This window comes from Crocuta crocuta, unplaced genomic scaffold (genome assembly GCF_008692635.1).
Source record: "Crocuta crocuta isolate KB4526 unplaced genomic scaffold, BGI_CrCroc_1.0 scaffold230, whole genome shotgun sequence".
Classification (NCBI taxonomy): Eukaryota; Metazoa; Chordata; class Mammalia; order Carnivora; family Hyaenidae; genus Crocuta; species Crocuta crocuta.
The window spans coordinates 2,185,662-2,201,932 of NW_027527393.1; the positions used below are offsets into that span (position 1 = coordinate 2,185,662).

Below are 16,271 nucleotides of genomic sequence, written 5' to 3' on the forward strand. Positions count from 1 at the left end.
CAGAAGTTTCTCCTTCTTCTTCTCCTTCTTCTTCTTCTTTAATGAGAGAGATTGAGAGAGAGAGAGAGAGAGAGAAAGCGTAAGCCAGGAGAGGAGCAGAGGGAGAGAGAGAAGAGAAAGGGAGAATCTTAAACAGGTTCTATGCTCAGTACAGAGCCTGAGGCACTGGACTGGGCCTCCCAGTACCCCCTAAACCCTATAAAGTTGTATCATGACGAGTTTTTCAGTTGTTTTTCTGTATACCTCTTACCACTGGAAAAAGTTATTTATGAAACAGTGGTCTTTACCAAATTTAAAATATATTCAAATTAGGTAGGGTGAATAGTCATACTGAGTAGTGTCTAGAAGTGCTTTAATGTTTATAAAACAATTTAAGAAAAAGTAAAGTAATTTAAAAGCTGGACTTTATATTTCATGTTTAGAATATTCAGTAAGTTTATAATGCCTTATTTCAATTCTTTACAAAGAATTTAACTATTCCCCCCACCCTGTATTAATCTTCCTTTCAAGAGTCAACTCATTTCAAAGTGAATAGTATTTTTTTTTAAATATTTTTATTTATTTCTAGGAGAGAGAGAGAGAGAGACAGCGTGAGCAGGGGAGGGTCAGAGAGAGAGGGAGATACAGACTCTGAAATAGGCTCCAGGCTCTGAGCTGGCAGTCAGCACAGAGCCCGACGCGGGGCTCAAACCCACGAACCGCGAGATCATGACCTAAGCGAAAGTTGGACGCTTAACCGACTAAGCTACCCAGGCGCCCCTAGTATTTTTTCTTCTGTAAGTATGAATGGGATTTAATTTTTTATTTCAACACTTTTAACATTTTTTCTCAGAAGGAAAAATCCTGTAGTCTAAATTCCACCCTCAACCACCCAAAAAAAGTACTCCTGAATTGTATTTTGAATAAATAACATATTTATGTAATAATTCATAGCCATTATCAGGGTACCTGCTTGGCTCAGTTAGAGGAGTATGTGACTATTGATCTGGGCTTGTGAGTCCGAGCCCTATGTTGTGTGCAGAAATCACTTAAAAATAAAATCTTTAATAAAAATAATTTATAACCATTGCCTTCTTGTAGACTATTTACCATTAATAATATTTACATATGGTGGTATAGTAGGTCCTACCTGAAAACAAATAATTATTTTACCTATTGCCTACACCCAAAAGCCTTTAAAATATTTCCATATGAAATACAAACACTTGTTTCCCAAGTTACCTTGGATATATCATTGATATATTTATCCGGAAAAAAATGTCATGACTTGATGACATTATGACATGTGAAAGTAATTTACTCGGATTCTAATGAAAAGAATGGAAATGGGTTTGCATTACTCAGATGTACGACTAAAGAACTGTGAAGGGAAGTCATTCACCTTTCCTTGGCTAGCAGGTTTCTGTCAGTGAGAACAGAGAAGAAATGATGGGATTGTTATAGTGGAAGTTCCACTTTTTAGAGTATGTCATTTTCAAGGGAGAAAAATGCTTTCAATATATTTCTTGTTTACCACTTCCACCTCCTCTCTGTTCCCAAAGAGGAGTTCTTTACTTGGTAGTCTTACCGGTTCATAGATTGTCTTCAGAATGGTTATAAATGCCCTAAAATCTTATGCAGAATCCTTTCTCTTGTGAGGAGCTCCATGACATTTATCGCGTTTTCAAGCCACTGCCCAAAAAAGGTTAAGAGCCAGTAACTTTGAAAAGTTTTTATGTCTTGGGAGCTAGAAACAGGCCAGTTCTGGTGATTATTTGCTTTTCATGATAACCAAGGGATTGGGCTAGAGCTCTCAATAGTTTATTTAATATAGAGAGAAAGGCACAAAACTTAGAAGATTGAGGTAGCAGATGAAATATGGCCAGGATGAGTGTAAATCTAGAGCCTGAATAGTGGTTTAGTGGATTTACATCCTACCCTCTCAGTGCTGGAAAGGACCCTGGACATCATCAATTGAAGATAGACATCAGTGTATCAAATGTGATTCTTTCCAATCACATGTTTATGTGAACAGAGATGACTGGTAAGGAATAGTAATACTGGTCATTCTAGTCCATCTTCCATGATCAACCTCACTTTGTAAGGGGGGTGTGCATAATAGTGATCTCTCATCCCTAGTAAAATTAATTAATTAATTTCCTACAGTGCTTTGTGGACCTGTGTCAAATGCAGTGCTTACGTACTAGACCAATAGAAAGAGGCTTGGAGTTAGAAGATTTGAGTTTCAGTTTTTGTCTTGTAATAACCATTTAATGGGTTGGAAAAGACATTTAATGGGTTGGTGTATATGAACCCTTGTATGTTGCACAATTGTTAATATTATGAAGCTAGTATGAATTTCATAAAGACAGACTTACAGACCACAAAGCAAAAGAAAGAGTATTGTAGTTCCATTTCTCTCATTATTACTAATTTTTTAAATCCTAAATAAAATGCTAGCAAATAAAATTTGCCAAATGCATTTTTAAAAAGCCACTCTTGGGGCACCTGGGTGGCTCAGTCAGTTAAGCCTCCGACTTTAGTTCAGGTCATGATCTCACGGCTTGTGGGTTAGAGCCCCTCATTAGGCTCTGTGCTGACAGCTCAGAGCCTGGAGCCTGCTTCGAATTCTGTGTCTCCCCCTCTCTCTGCCCCTCCCCTGCTTGCACTCTGTGTGTCTCTCTCTTTCTCAAAAATAAATAAACATTAAAAAAAAATTTTAAAGCCAATCTTACATCACAATCGAGGAGAATTTATCTTAGGAATGCTGATATGCATTATTAAATGTCAACGAATCTATTTCATATTATTTATCATATTAATAGATTAAAGGAGAGAAATCATAATAATTTTAATAGATGAATTGAATTTATTCATTCAGTTAAAAAAACGTGTTTATTAGGCTTTTAAGGGTATATCAAAAACTTATACTAAGTATCAAACTTAGTGGTAAAACCTTAGGAGCATTTCCACTAAATTAGAAAAAGGCACTGGTTCTTGGTACCACACTGTTTGCCTTTATTGTGGCTCCCTTAGCCAATGCAGTATGAAAAAGATAGATGTATAGCTGGAAAGAAAGAGAAGCAATAACTTTTATTTTTAGAGTAAGATTACCTAAGTAGAATATTCAAGAGATCCAGAGAGAAACTATTAGAACAAAAAAGAGAATTTTATAAATTTACTAGCTATAGGAGTAGCCCACAGAAATCTTGGTATACTATTCATCAGCCAGAAGGTTTAATATAAAAGAAGATTTAAATTAATGAGGAGATATGTCCCATTGAGTGGGAAGATGTAATGTCATAAGGATGTCAGTTTTCTTGATACATTAATGTATATCAACAGATTTATGTGTTGAAAATGAAGATCTGGGACTAACAAAGAGATTTTGAATAAGTAGAGAGGGGAAATATGTCCTCTTGAATATTAAGACATTTTAAAAACAATTGATACTGTAGTATTTTTATAGGTATACACAAAAAAATTAGTGGAATAGAGAAAAGACCTAAGAATGAGACCCAGATGTATATGGGGACTTGGGACATAATGGAGATGGCCACATAAATCAATGAGGATAGAATGGATATTTCAATAAATGTATAAGGATGATTGGCTTTCTTCATAAAAATTAAATAAGATGATTTTAATATAGGGAAAAATGAAGCCCAGATATATTAAAGGACTCTGTATAAATCAAATTTTAAATCTGTTAATAGGATGGATTTTCAGATGTCTTTGTAACTTTGGTGTGTAAGATTTCTTAGGCAGCACCAAGAAATACAACTCTAAAGAAAAATGGAAGATTTTAACTTGGTGAAAAATCTCTTAAGGGAGAAAATAATACTTTCAAGTAAGGTATAGGATAATTCACATCTTGGGAAAATAGTTTTAGAATACATATGTCATAAAGGATTATTATCCCTCATATATAAAAACTTAATGAGAAAAAAACATCAAAGGAAAAATGGAAAGTTTAATAAATGGCCAATAGCATATACAAAAAAAGTTCGTAGTCATTATTAAGACATACTATGATTTATACGAGTGAGGGAAACACAAGTTAACAACCACAAAATGAGAATATTTCACACTTAAGAGTGCCAAGATTAAAAAGTCTGATGTGGGGTGTGTCTGGATAGCTTAGTCTGTTAAGCTTCTGACTCTCAGTTTTAGCTCAGGTCATGATCTCAGGGTTCTTGAGTTCAGGCCCTGCATTAAGCACTGTGCTGACAGCATGGAGCCTGCTTGGGATTCTCTCTCTCTTTCTCTCTCTCTCTCTTTCTCTAACTCCTCTGTTGTGCTCTCTCTCTCTCTCAAAATAAATAAATGCACTTAAAAAATTTTTTTTTTAAAAATCTGATGCAAACCAAGTACTGGTTAGAATATGGGGAAAAGGGAATCCTCAGGCACTGCTGGCTCCTAGAAAAACTTCTGCGCATGTGTGAGAGAGATGTACAAGGCTATGTACTGCAACATTACTTGTAATAGTGAAAATTTGGAAATGAATTTCCGTCATTAGGAAAGGGACAAGTGAATTTTTATATATTTGTAAAATAAATATTCAACTGGACTTAAACTTAATTAACTAAATCTATATATAATTGAGAAATATATATATTGAAAAAATACTGTTAAGTAAAAAATAACCATGTTTCAGAATTTAAACAGTTTCAAGGCAGTCTGATTTTAAAGCAAACATTTTCAAAGATAAGTGTTTAGCATAGTATAAAAAATAAAAACATAAACTAGATTTTAAGAGTGTCTAAGTCTAGGGAAGAAGGGAGAGATGATAAGGAATTACATTTTTATCTTTAATGTTTTTTATATAAAAAATAAGAAGTGGAATGATAAAAGGTTAACATTTGCTAATCATGAGTGTTGTGAACATGTATATGTTACATTAATCTACTTTTTAGTATGTATTTGATTTTTAGAAAATATTTTTATTTTTTTTAAGTTCATTTTAAACACTTTGTGATGCCCTTATAGAATTGGGGATAATGAAGGCTACATTCTTCACATCCATGGTGACAGATAATCTGGATTTATTTTGTAAGTAAGCTAGCTTTTTTTTTTTTTTACTAGGTATTACACTTCTACAAAGAGCAGTGTAGCATACCACAATAGAGAGGGTAGGGGTTAAATTCACCCTCTTAGGTCTGTGGCCCAACCAGTGTAAAACTGTAGATTACCCAAAGCTCTAGGGATCTCTCTGGTTGAAGGTATGAAGGATGGTCCAGAATTATTCATCCCGTTTTGTTGTGTTTTGTTTTGTTTTTGAGAGAGAGAGAGAGAGAGAGGGCATGCAAGTGAGCTATGGAAAGGCAGAGGAGAGGGTAGAGAGAATCCCAAGCTGGCTCTGCACTGATGCAAGGTCTTGATCCCATGAACTGATCAAGACCTGAGATCCCAAGATCCCAAGATCCCAAGAACTGAGATCATGACCTGAGCTGAAATCAAAAGTCGGACGCTTAACCGACTGAGCCTCCCGGGTGCCTGCGTCATGTTCTCAATGAAGACAGTGCCTATCGCTCTCCTCTGCCTTTATTTAATTTTCTTGAAAAATAAGCTCTAGGTGGGTTACAAAGGTAGAAATGATCATCTACATTAAAGGAGAAAGTTCAAATTGTATCTTTCGATTCCCATCCATGTGCAAGTATACCAAGTTGGTATTCTTGATCTTGAACTATTTCTGTTTACAAAACCAAAGATCAGTACTTCTATAAATGCCTTCCTCTCTATATGACTTTGTTTTTGGCTATTGCCATGTTGGTATTTTTTTTTTTCCACATTGAGAAAGATGCTGTCTCATGCTCAGAGGAGGAAGAGGACAACTATCAACCAAAGCTTCCTTTGATATTATTTTCAAAAACTCATCTCAAGTATCTTCTGGATTTTTACAAAGATTTTATATGCATGGCTTCCATCATTGATCCCTTTTCTCCACTTATCCTCAGCCTTTACTTTCATGTATTTTGATTATTACATATCCTTGTCATAATTTGGCCTAATCATTTCAATTAGATTTTTTGAAATCTGAATTAAACCAATCTCTCCATTTTTGCAAGAGTTTGTCTTGCTTACTGAAAACAATTTTCCAACATCAAGTCCTTTAGTCTTCTATATCATGTGTTGGCATACATTTTCAGTGAAGGGCCAGATAGTAAATATTTTAGGTTTTGCAGGCCAGGAAGCAAAATAAAGCAAATTATGTAAGAACTTATAAGAGAAAAAAGAAGCAAATTTACACATATTTTTATTGACAAAATTGAAAATATAATGATAGAATTTTTATATTTGTATTACAGATCTACTGTGAAGAAAAATATAATTCTTTTGGGATAAGATTTTGCCTAATTGGGGTTCATAATATTCTCTGTTATCAATATTAATTGCAAATATTCATCTGTTATAGCTGATCTGCACTGAGATTTTACATATTTCGTCTTTAAAATATCTTTTCACGTGGATGAGTATTGCCAAACACTGATACCATTCCTCCAGCATGTATGCATATTCATGATTTGGAAGTCCCTTATAGGATTCTATTAGATTTTTAACTTGATACATACCTTTTAGGATATCACATTACAAATTAATTACTTCCAGCTTAAGGGGAAGGGAAAACTCATTTTCACAGTTACATGCATTTTAAAAAACATCTTTATTGAAATGTATTTCATATGTCATGCAGCACACCTGCTTCAAGTGTATTATTAAATGCTATTTATTATCATAGGATTATGAGACCATTACCACTATCTAATCTTAGGATATTTTAGTTCCTTCTTAGAAACCCCATACTCATTAGCAGTCACTCTCTGTCCTCTCCTATCCATGCCCTCTGTCCTAAGAAACTACTAATCTACTTCCTATTTGTATAGATTGCTTATTTCCTGTAAATAGAATCATACAATATGTGGTCTTTTGTGATTGACTTAAATGGATTTTGAATACGGAAATTTCCATTGCACTGCATCAAGATCCAAAAGATGGTGTTGGAATTGTAGTTTGGGTTCAGAAAATATATCTGCTGTAAATTTGTGTGGGAAAGGAAATCTTTTAATTTTTTGCAGTATGAGAAGCTTATAAAGCCATTTGACATTTGTTGTGACTCAAATGTCTGTTGTCAAAATGATCACCGCAGTATAACTTCTGCATATAAGTGCTGTAGTTCCTGTGATTTTAGGTTGAATTTATTAATAAATAAAAAGTTTTCAGCAAAAGCTAATTTCTAAAGATGGTTAAAGATGATTCTTTTCATTCAGAAAAAATTTCAACCTGACCATGAGCTCAAAAAACTGCAGTTAAGTCTTACCACCCATCAATCTTCTGTGTAGTTAAAAAAGTCAGTATATTCAGCTTCCATTTCTGATGGTCACAGAGCCAATCATGATTAAATCCAAGAAATGGATGAATTTCACAGGTGACAAAACTGGTTCAGTAACATGGTAGATTTGAATATTTTCCACAAAGTATCTGCTGGTAATACGGTAAGTAATCACAGCCTTTAAACATTTTAAATTTTCACTAACTTTGTAAGTCTGTCAAACTAACAACCTGTTTGTATTCTACACTTATTTTATCACCATCCATTGTAACACATCTTAGCATACCCCACATCAGGTTGTACTGATTTGTGTTTCTTGAACATTAAAAAAAAAAATATTCTTGCCTATAGTATATCATGCAGACTATTCATAAAGTCTAATTTTCCTATCACTTCAAACTCAGCAGTGTAGGTACATCTTCGGATGCATAAAGAGCCAAGGAAAATGACTTGAAATCATTTGCTTAGTTTTAATTGACTATTGATTTTGCTTTGATTTCTTCAACCTTTGTTAGCAGAGTTCTGCTGCCAAAAGGCTAATGGTCTTAAAGAAGGTTGTTTTCTCCAGAAACATAACTTTGGCAGCTGCAATATAACAAATTTTAATTAATTGGTAAACAGCTTTCTTTGTTTGTCTAACAAATGTGCCATTTGAAAACTTAACTTTGGCTACAGCCACTTTAGTTTTTCCATTTTATGTAAATTCTGCTGTGATGGGACAATTCTGTTTTACAGTTTCTAAGTTTTCAAACCATTGTTTTCCTCCAAGTTGAGAATATTTTGATGAGTGCTTGGGGGGTAATGTTGACATATATTGTATTCTTTTAGAATACCTGTAGTGTTAGTGCGTAACAAAGTGCTTTGTCACCTAATTCAATAACAAAGTAATCTGCACTCTACTGTGCTTTCCAAGCATGACATTTGAAGTCCATTTTATCTGCCTTTGACATACATTGGTAATAAAAAATAAAATGTCATATTACAGCAATGCTCATGGCACTTGAAATGCTGTCAAGTGATAACTCTATCATTGTGATTCATAGTGCACGGAGCAGCAGCTGGAATCATTAGAATGTCACATATGATCTCTTATCACAACTCAATTCTGCCATTGTTGAGCAAAAGCAGCCATAGACCATGAATAAATGATGAGCGTGACTGTGTTCCAATAAAGCTTTATTTGTGGACACAGAAATTTGAATTTGATATAAATTTTCCTATGCTGTGATATATTATTCTTCTTTTGATATTTCTTTCCAATCATTTAGAAATGTAGAAATCACTCTGAACTCGTAAAACAGTTACCAGGCCAGATTTGGCACAGGGGCCAAATAGTTTACTGAACTTTGTCTTATATCATTGATTTTTCCCTTTATTGCATCTTTCTAATCAGCCTACATACCAGCTGTTATTGCTGTTTTCTTTTTATTTATTTATTATTTTTAAGAATTTTATTTTTTAGTAATCTGTACACCCAATGTGGGGCTGGGACTTGCAACCCTAAGATCAAGAGTCGCATGCTCTACCAACTGAGACAGCCAGGAGCCCCATCCCTGTTTTCTTTTTCTTTCTTTTTTTTTATAAAGGGGGAGGCAACAAAATAAAGACAACTAAAAACCCTCATCTGGCCCCACTTTCCCTTGCAAATAGCATTTCTTTTCTCTGCTCTCGTTACAGTCCAATTCTTTGCAAAAGCTTATAATCCTGTATCTCTTATTTCCCTTCTTTCCATTGTCTTTTGGACACACTCTAATCAAGCTTTCCTTCTACCTCTCCCCTGTAACTGTCTTGTAAAGGTCACCATTGACCTTTATATTGCTTAATCTAATGGTTATTTTATTCACTCTTACATTACATGCTCGGTTTCTCAGTGGTATTTGACACAATCGATCACTCCTTCCCTTTGAAACACTTTCTTCACTTTGCTTCAAGGACACCATGGTCTGATTTTCCTCTGTGACCCTCTGATCACTTTTGACCTCTCCGTTTACCCCTGCCATGGCTCACTCAAGATCCAGCTTCCCAGGACTCTTTGCTGTTCCTCATTCATATCAAGCTCTTTCTCACATCAAGACTTTGAAGTAGCTGTTTACTCTCAGTAGGCGCATTCCTTCCCTAACACTTACAAGGCTAACTCCTATCTGCTTCCTGTCCTTCCTCAGATGTCAGCTTCCCCTGATGGTCTCCTCTCAGCTCCCCAAGTATAAATGCTCACCCTCATGCCCGCTCGAGCATTCAAAATCCTTTCTTAATCTGCTCTAATTTTCCATAGCTTTATTATTTCCTAATAATGTACACTTGTTTATTATATTTATTTTTATTGTCTTTCTCTCCTTGCAAGATTGTAATCCATGAGGATAAGGATTTTGTTTCATTGTGTTCATTTTGTTTGTTTGATGAGGCTTGAGCACTTGAGCACACATAGTAGGTACTCAACAGATGTTTGCTTTTGCATATAGTCCTGACTAGGATTTTGTCATTTATGTTTCTGCCTCTAGAATTATAAGATTTTAGAAGGGATTGTGAGCTGGAAGGGATTTTACAACAACGTGGTGCTATTTAACTGTAAATTAAAGTTAATTAAAATTAAATTACATTAAATAATTCCTCCTGTTTCCAGAGCAACATTTCAAGTACTCATGTGACCAATGGCTACTCTGTTTGACAGTACAGATAGGGAACTTTTCCTTTATCACAAAAAGTTCTATTGGACACTGTTGCTCTGGGAGCTTGGAGCCAGGTGGATTCCCCAAGGTCATATAGGTCATTAGTCCAGAATTGGGCCTGAATCTAGGGGACCCAAATAATTTATGAAAATTACAAAGCAGTGCTTTTCATATGATGGTCTGGGGGATCTTGTTAACATTGCAGATTCTGATTTAGTAGTTCTGGGATGGGGCCCGAGTTCTGCATGTCTTCCGAACAACAAGGTGATGCCAATACAGCTGATCTAGGACATCATACTTGGAGTAAGGCGGGAGAGCGAGCTACAAATGTTAAGAAATACTTTTTTATATTATTCTAGTAAGACACTTATTCATTTTTATCACAAAGATATACTTTTGTAATTAGGGATAATGTTTCCTAAATAAAACTAGCTGGTATCTTTAATACTGGTCTCACACACAGCCACATATAGTAAAACATGTTCCCTATTCTCAGATGAAAGCTTCATAAATAATACATAGTCAAGCAGGGGAAAGCAAGAAACTGAGACGCTGTAGAACATTCATTTTAAGAATGTACCTGACATAGGATGCCTTGTGATGCTTTATATTTCCAATGGTATATAGATGTAATGTTATATAATGGCTACACTGCTGATTCCTAGAGCAAAGTAATGGATTATGTTAGTTCATTCGGCTTTATAATGAGAGTTTAGAATAATGTTGGTGGTGGGGAAGGCTTTACTTGTTGAAACTGGGTTTTTGTTGTGTTTTTCAGAATTTGGATTTGGTTTTGGAAAGTATGCAATGAACTTTTTTCTAAAGTTTATTTATTTATTTTGAGAGTGAACAAGAGAAGGCGAAAGAGGGGCAGAGGAAGAAAGAGAATCTCACATAGGCTTCACACTGTCAGTGTGGAGCCCTTTTGGGGCTCAAACTCACATATTGGGAATGATGACCTGAGCCAAAACTGAGAGTCAGAGGCTTAACCAACTGAGCCACCCAGGCACCCCTGAAATTAACTTTTGAATGATAAAATTACATTAGGGACTTCTTTCTTCTTTAATTTTTTAAATATTTGTTTATTTTTGAAAGAGAGAGAGAGAAAGACGTAGTGCGAGTGCGGGAGGGGCAGAGAGAAAGGGAGACCCAGAAACCGAAGCAGTCTCCAGGCTCTGAGCTGTCAGCACAGAGCCTGACGTGGGGCTCAAACTCTAGCCATGAGATCATGACCTGAGCCAAAGTCTGATGCTCAACCGACCAAGCTCCCCAGGTGCCCCTACATTGGAAATTTCTGTCCCAAATCTTTGTAAAGAATAATTATTCAGCAAGATATTATGCTTTGTTGTAATATAATTTGTGATCAAATTCTGACTTTAAAGTGCTTGGAAGTGTAATACATTTACCGTTACTTGCTAATAAAGCTGACCAACTTCTTTTACCTAAAACAATTTCTTTCTTTGATGATGTAATGGTTAGATAGCAATAAAAGACATTGTTATAGAGCCTTCTAAATTCTCCAGTTTAACAGAATATTTGTGCATTTTATGGATTGAGGAACCAACATTATTGGCCCTGCCCTACACTATGATTATTTGCAAATTTATATAACACCAGAGAATAATAAATATGATGTAACAATGCAATGAAAAATGTATATGAATTTTGTTTCGTTTTCTAGGCCAGTCATTGCTAAAGCTGACTTAGCATAGAAATGTGTGAGGCACCTATTAAAGATAGATTCCTGGGCCCTGCCTCAAGAAATCCTGACTTAGTAACTCTGAGGTGGGGCCCAGGAATCTGTTTTTTTGTTTGTTTTGTTTTGTTTTGTTTTTGGAATCTGTATTTTATTTAACACATGTCTTGGGGGAGTGCCTGGGTGGCTCAGTTGGTTAAACATCTGACTTTGGCTCAGGTCATGATCTCACGGTTTGTGGGTTCAAGCCCCGCATCAGGCTCTGTGCTGACAGCCCGCTCAGGGCCTGGAGCCTGTTTCAGATTCTGTCTCTCTCTCTCTCTCTCTCTCTGACCCTCCCCTGCTCACACTTTCTCTATCTCTCTCTCAGAAATAAATAAAAACATTAAAAAAATGTATCTTGGGTTTCCTGGTTGAATAAATTAATACAGAGTGCTTTGAATAGTTATTTTTATTAAGCACTAATAAATATTAGCTCTTTTTCTCTACTTTTTCTACTTCCTGTTAGTAGTAGTAGCAGTAGTACTGAATTTATTATTAGCCCATCTGTTGACCAACGTGTGTTTAGTTCTTGTTTGTTTATTTAATAAAAAGGCTGAGGAAATATGAGAGAATAAGATTTCTCTAATTACACAGACACTCACTGGCTGTTCTCTAGATGCTCCATGACTATTCCAGGTCTTGGAGATGCAAAGGCGAACATGCCATGTTTTTAAGTCAAGGACTTAACCAGCTACACAGGTGGACATAGAAGTAAAAGCATTCGCTGTGCTACATAAGGGGTGGGGGCAGGTGCTGGGGCAGCACACTGGTTGAAGGGGCAGGTGCCTGGACTTTGGAGAGGTCAGCAGGTTTCAGACACAAAGAACCCTGTAATTTAGGACAAGAAATTTGGACCTTTTTCCCGCAGGCAGTGAGGAGGCATTGAAAGTCATTGAAACAACAGTGTTTTGCGTTTTAGAAAACAAATCCTTGTCCCTGGACTGTGGAGAAGGGATTGGAGAAAGGGAGGGGGTCATGATGGGAAGAGGAGGAAACAGCAAGGCTTGAAGAAAGGTCATTGTAAAAGGGTAGCATAAAGAAAACATATAAAGGGATGTGTGTGTGTGTGTGTGTGTGTGTGTGTGTGTGTGTGTGTTATGAATGAGTCCACGTATGTTTATTATGGAAGATTTCAAACATACAAAAAAATGGACAGATTAGTATGATTTCCATGTGCCTATCACTCAACTACAATAATTTGTGACTCAGGACCAAGTTTGTTTCATCACTATTCCCACTCACTTCCCTTCCCTTTATTATTTTGAAGCAAATTCCAGACACAATTTCATGCAAATATTTCAGTATGTATCTCTATAAATTAAGGACTCTTTCTCTTTAATATCACCATAATATATTATTACACTTAAATTATTCACAGTAATTTTTTAATATTGTATGTCTTGTCACTGTTCAAATTTCCAATTGTCTCACTAATGCCACATGTAGACATGTAGGTGAAATAATGCCACATGTAGACATGTAGGTGAAATAACCAAAATTGTTCAAACTTCTGACTCCAAATCTGTAAGTCTTTTCTCTCACTCAGGTGCATTCATTGCTTCCATTTTGAAGAAAAAAATTAGTTACTTATGACTTAGGTAGGAAACAAAAGTTTCTACAACCTACTTTTATTTATCTTTTAATTTTTTAATGTTTATGCATTTATTTTAGAGAGGGAGAGAGAGAGAGAAAGCATGAGCAGGGGAGGGGCAGAGAGAGAGGGAGACATAGAATCTGAAGCAGGCTCCAGGCTCCGTGCTGTCTGCACAGAACCTGAAGCAGGGCTCGAACTCATGAACCATGAGATCATGACCTGAGCTGAAGTCGGATGCTCAACCGACTGAGCCACCCAGGCGCCCCCAACCTACTTTTAAATGTATCCTGAAATGAATGTATCCTGAACTTCCCACTGTTTTTCTTCAATGCTGGTAATACTACAATAGGTGCTTGCATGACATTGTATTTCCAGTTATGCCTTCCTCTTGTAAGGACTAAGAATTATACTTGAAAAACTGTACACCTGTTGCTTGAAATTTATAGCTCTGGATTTTATAGCTCTGTGGCTGACTGTTGGCACCTTCAGGGATTTGAAGCTCTTTATCTGAAAGAGAGTGTATTGTGACAGTCAAGGATATAATACATGAATTTTTGATGAGCCAGGAATATACAGTATCATTTGTAAATCTAGATTGCTAGTATTATGCAATAAAGGGGATGTTAAGTACTCAGATATTACTTAAGGAAAACATAAATTTCTATTAAGAAAAAATCAAAACAAGATTACTACTATCTCTTGATTGTCTTTGTAATCCCCAGTAGGGAGATGTTTGTGGCTTGTTAATTGTAATGTTACTTCTTGAGTCACAATTTTTTAAAAGGTAGTACACTTTTATTGCCTTTATCTAATCTCTTAAAATTTTGTAAAGTATCTTATATATAATGGAGTATATGTAACACATGGCTAGAGTATAATTAACAATAATAAAATGAACGTTTATAAACTCATCGCTCTGCATAGAAATAGAATGACAACAGTACTTCTGTCCTGTTCAGTTCACCCTGGTGCCCATTGGGAACACATTCTGCACTCTTTGCTTCAGACATCTTCAGTGTCCTGGATTGTATTGAATCATTTATTAATATAGTCTCATCACAAATGTATGCATCCCTAAACAATATTGCTTATTTTCACCTAATTTCACCTTAGTATAAATGAAAACATGTATTGTATATTCTTTAATGGTATGCATCTTTAATTCAATGTCACATTTCTTTTTTTTGAAGTTTATTTTTATTTATTTTGAGACAGGGATAGAGAGCAAGCAGGAGAGGGGCAGATTGAAGGAGAGAGAGAATCCCAAGCAGGCTTCTCACTGTCAGTGCAGAACCTGGTGTGGGGCTCAAACTCACGAACCATGCGATCCTGACTTGAGCTGAAATCAAGAATCAGACACTCAACCCACTGAGCCACCCAGGCACCCCCAAAGTTAGATTTCTGAGATTCATCCACACAGAAGTGTATAACAGCAGCTTGATCATTCTCGTTGCTATTTTGTAGTTCATTGTAGGGATATGCCCCAATTTACTTAGGATGATACATCTCTGAATTGTTTCTATAGTTGTTTGCTATTCCTCTTAGAGACAATGCACATGTGCAGGAGTTTCCCCAGGGTTTTTTTTAATCTGGGAAAGATATTGATACTTCACGAGGATTTGCATTTTCAGCTTGGCATGGTATTGCCAAATTGTTTTTCAAAGTGGTTGTGCCAGTTTATACTTGCTTTCACAGCTGATGCAAGTTCCTATTGCTCCATAACCTCAACAGTACTTTGTAGTATAATGCTTTAAGTGTTTTTGCAAACTTAGTGGGTTTAAAAAGAAATTATGATGTAATGTATGTATTTCACTAATTTACAATGAGATTCAGCAAATATTTTTGGATGATTGTGGTTCATTCATGTTTTCTTTTTCATGGCTTTAGCACATTTTTCTGTTAGTCCCTCGGGTTATTTGTCTATCCCTTATTGATTTATAGGAGTCTTATTTTTATACTCAGAATACTAATCCTTTGTTAGTAATGTGCATTGCCAATGTCTTCTCCCAGTTTGTTTTTTCTCTATACTTTTTATGATGTACGTTTTATGAAGAGTTTTAAATTTCTTTAATCAATTGCAATCTCCATTTTGCCCCCTAACATCTTACTGATACTGGTCTCTTGAAGGTAAGATCTATAATCAGAGGTAGACCTAGGTTTTGTGGAATCTGAAGCTTATACAATGTGAGTGCACTGTCTTAGACAAAAAATACTAAATTATGAATATAAAATTAGATGCAAAAGAAAATGGCTTGAATGAAAAATCAAATTACAATTAAAATTAACAAATACTACAAAGTTACATAATTTTAAAATGTAAAATTCATTTTAACTGCCTCATACATCTTCATATGGCTTTTTCTTTTTTTACTGCATACACTTTGATTACCTTTGTATGACAAAAATTTGTAATATAATTTTGGAAGACAGAATGTAAAGATGATCAATATTTTTCTCAAGTTCATTATAATATGTTTTTAGTATTGATACCTGAGATGAATGAAACATGTACCTCCTCCTACCGACTTCTTGTCTGTAGTGCTATAATTTTGTGTCCTACAAACACAGACATGCTGATAAATTGTTTCATATCATTTCTATCAAAAAAAGAGGAGCAGGTTGGGTGTGTTTCTAATCTTAACTTCAGTCTTAAACTGATTGAAGTTCTGTTGTGATCTAGGTATAGAGAACAAAGTCTCTGTTTGCAATGTTCTATGTCTGATGATTAGAAGGACTTTTGTACAGATAAACTTGTGGCTTTATATTTCAAACTTAGTGTCTCCTCCACTATGCAGTTATTTCGCACTCTGTAGGGACATGATCCATGTTGTGATACAATCCTTGTACCTTAATGTCATGACTTCAGGTGAGTCAGTACAGAAGGAAGTGAGATATTCCTGGAAGTCATTTCTGTCCCGTGGCCCTGCCAATTAGTGAGCTATATTCAGAAGTAACTGCAAATCA

The 16,271-nt window shown here is 35.5% G+C and overlaps 1 protein-coding gene across 1 annotated transcript in view; it reads left to right on the forward strand.

Annotated features, from left to right (window-relative positions):
* Window positions 1–16,271, forward strand: part of RNF217 (ring finger protein 217) — a 196,853-nt gene that overhangs the window by 80,092 nt on the left and 100,490 nt on the right. The gene's annotated exons all lie outside the window — the stretch shown is intronic.